Raw genomic sequence first — 3,554 nt, forward strand, 5'->3', positions numbered from 1 at the left:
GTGTAACGTGTTCGGATACAAAGCTTTGCTCCTTTCTTTCTGGCGACACAGCGGCTCTGATTTCTGCTCCGAATACCTGCCGTAGTTTACGTGACTATTAAAACAGAATACGGCTTTCTGTCACGTTAATTCCATGAATAGCCTGTTGACATGAAAGGGAAGCCTGCGTGTGCTTAAATAGAAGGCAGATTTGCGATAGAATGGATCTGAGCAGGAGCAGATAACAACAAGGATAAAGTAATAAATAAACCTCCCGCGAGGAGTAGCCAGTGGACTGACAGCACCAGATTAGAGACTGTGCCTTTTAAACAAATTGGGTGCTCAGGGAGGCGCATTGCCCGTGTGCTAGAACATGTTTTATTGCAGAACCCAGGCCATATAATCACCAGGACAAAGAACAGAGGCACTCGCCACACGGCCCGACATCACAAGTTTAAAACAAGCTCAGATAATTGGTTCCTCAATTGATTATGATGAAAATGATGAGCCATGAAATATGGCCGGGCATTGTTGAGAACAAGGAGGATATATAAAGGATTGCTTGCACCAGGGCCTATCTGGATATGCGGCGTGGGGCATGCTCTCGTTTATGCTGCAATAAATGAGGATGAATTACATCCAGCATCCAGTGACCTTTACATTTTAACTCCAACACCAAGCCAGGTTCTCAAAGCCCTGAGGCTGGCTGATAGCAGGCTTGGAATTGGTGCACGGTTACATTTTGGCCAGAAAAGTGTGTATCCACTGACTTTCTCATAGTTTTTTCCCTGTTAATTACTACTTTTAACATTTTTTTCTAATCTAAGCAAAGTGTGAAACATTACTGTCCAAAAGTCCCACAGTACACATCAGTGAAAACAAAACCACTTTTTATCTTAGCTGCGGGCGAACAGAATGGAAACCCTTATGTGAAACGTTGATCAAACTTTGATTTGCCTAAATGTGTCATGGTCCTGACATTTCCAGATCCTCCAGTTCCCTGGTTCCTAGACCTAGAGTTTTGTGTTCTGTCTTCCCCTGATTACCTTACTGTGTGCATCTGTGATTATTAGTATAAATGTGTCCTTGCTGTGTCCCATCCTCATTATATCCTTTTTCTTTTTAACCCTGTTTTCGTATGTTCCTGTCATTGTGAAATTGATTGCAGCAATTATTCATTTGTCATTTTATTCGCAATAATACTCTCTCGGTCGTACAACATGAAATATTGGCAGAAGATTGAAGTATTCCAATTGTGTTCTATAGTTTGAAACATATTTTAAGATATTGTGTATATAATATTAGGTCACTGTATGCAATACAGTGTAGGTGGGGCTACTATAATGCACAGACACAGGACAGAGGAAAAGGTTGTCCTCCCCGGGGTCCAGTGTCAACTCGTGAATACAATCCCAGGGTACTGAGTCCAGGCCCTGCCCCCTCCCAATTTTCTACACCTGTTTCTCTTTCTTTAGAGGAGTACCTGCACCAGTGTTCTGGGGCCAGTCTTGCAAATCTGTCAGTGTCACAGTGTGTGTGTGTGTGTGTGTGTGTGTGTGTGTATGAGTATGTCGGGTTGGTGCTTTGTAAGGTGTGTGGACGGTGAGTGTTTGGTGGGTTTTGGTCAGAGTCTTGGTTATGTGTAAATGTAAAGTTGTTGCGTCATGTGTTACAGGTGGTGTGTGAGAGTGGAGTGTCCCCATAACCTTTCCTATTCCCATTTCCACTTTCCCTTTCCCAGTAGAGCCCTATATGTTGGTTAGTCCCACATAACATTAAACCAGTTTGTATGGGGTCAAGGTCCTCCCCATCCTTGGTGTTGTGACACAAGTGTGTGTTTGTGGTAAGGGGTTTCTTAATAAGTCGTAAGTCTGAATAAATCATATCTGTTGGCCTCGCTGACAGTGGAGGGCCATGTTAGGGCATGATGGATGAGTATCCGTTAGCATAAGCTTAGCATAGCACTGACTCAGAGGGCGGCCACGGTCTTAGCGGAGAAGGCAGGATTTCAAGCATAGGCCTCCAGCTCGACGCCTGGTGTGTGAAGTGAGGAGAATGGATTTTCTTTTTATTTCTGACAGAATAAGGACTTTGATCCCAAACGGGATGGCACATCATTGCCTGTCTTGCTAATATCGCAAATCCAGGCTCAGTGCATTCAACATTTAAATAAAACCATTCGCTAATGCTCAGTTAGTAATTGCTTCTTGCTCAGAATGTGTTATGCTGAAATAAATACAATTCTACATTTACAGATGCATTTACATGCAAATATCAAAACATCAGCAAAAAATCTAAATTATTAAAAAGGTTGAGATGTGTTTAAATACCCACATGATAAAACTTCAACCATGTTAACCATGGTGATACACCTTACGAACACCAGAACACAACAGAGTAAAAAATCTCTGAAACAATGACTTCAATCCAGAGGAGCCATGCTTCCAAATCTGGGTGGTTATTTCCTTTTTTAAATCCATTTTCTTCCACTGATGTCTGATCATGAGGTTCTCTGCAGGTCCGTGTGGAGAACTATGTAGAAATGTATTCAGTTTCTAACCATCTGCTTTCTGTCACTGGACCCTAATTTACTTGGTTGGCCAAGAATACAACAGAAGGCAGCCCGTACCAAGGAGGGTCCATGTTGGGGACTGAAAATGCAGATGGTATTGAAGGGCAATGAACAAATGCATTTCAGAACAAACCAATAACTAAACTCAAAGAACTCACTTGACCATTCCAGGCCTTCAAGGAATGTTTAAGGAATATTTCAATATTTAGATCCTCCATTAACACCCTTTCAGGGCCTCAGCCAGATTAACCCTATAACATCCTATGCATGCATTAATAAAATAAACAGAATATTTGTTTTAATGTAATGGCAACCATCACCATTTACTCTGAAATTACAGTAGACATAATGGCATTATGGAATGGCAATTTCCCCTTAACAATGGCATATAGATGTAAACAAAATAGATATAAAGCCAAAATAACACAGGGGTTTTGGGGACATTTTGAAGGTTAAAATGGTTTATTTAAAGGCAATAAATTACATGCATACATTAATGTTTTCAGGCGTTTCTTGCAGGAAAAAATGTTTAGGGAAGGTTTGTTGTACACAAAACATTTTTACAAAGTATACAGTGTCTTGAAATACCGTTCCAATTACATTATATTTTCAGTATACACAGTATGTGCACATCAGGTTAACTGAATATCCGTTGGACGTGTGTGAGCATGCGCAGATGACCGGGGATAGTGTACGCTGATGTCTGATTTGATGGGTGAAACTCACGAGGAAGTAACCGTATTGGTCGAATTTGCAAAAAGCTTGCAGTGATTGGATCTGCTTGAATTTGCGTTAATTGTTGCGACCACAATTTTTATTTTTATTTTTTGGGTGGGGGGGTCTCTGTCCGAGGTTCTGAACCCGTCACGTGACCAGCAGCGCGCGCTCCGGGAACCTTCACGTGAGAAGGCGACACGCTGCTCCGCCTCTCTCTCCCTCTCTCTATCTCTCTCTCTCCCCCCCTCTCTCTCTCTCTCTCTACCTTCCTCTCTCTCCCCATCTC

This window comes from Denticeps clupeoides, chromosome 17, assembly GCF_900700375.1.
Source record: "Denticeps clupeoides chromosome 17, fDenClu1.1, whole genome shotgun sequence".
Taxonomy (NCBI): domain Eukaryota; kingdom Metazoa; phylum Chordata; class Actinopteri; order Clupeiformes; family Denticipitidae; genus Denticeps; species Denticeps clupeoides.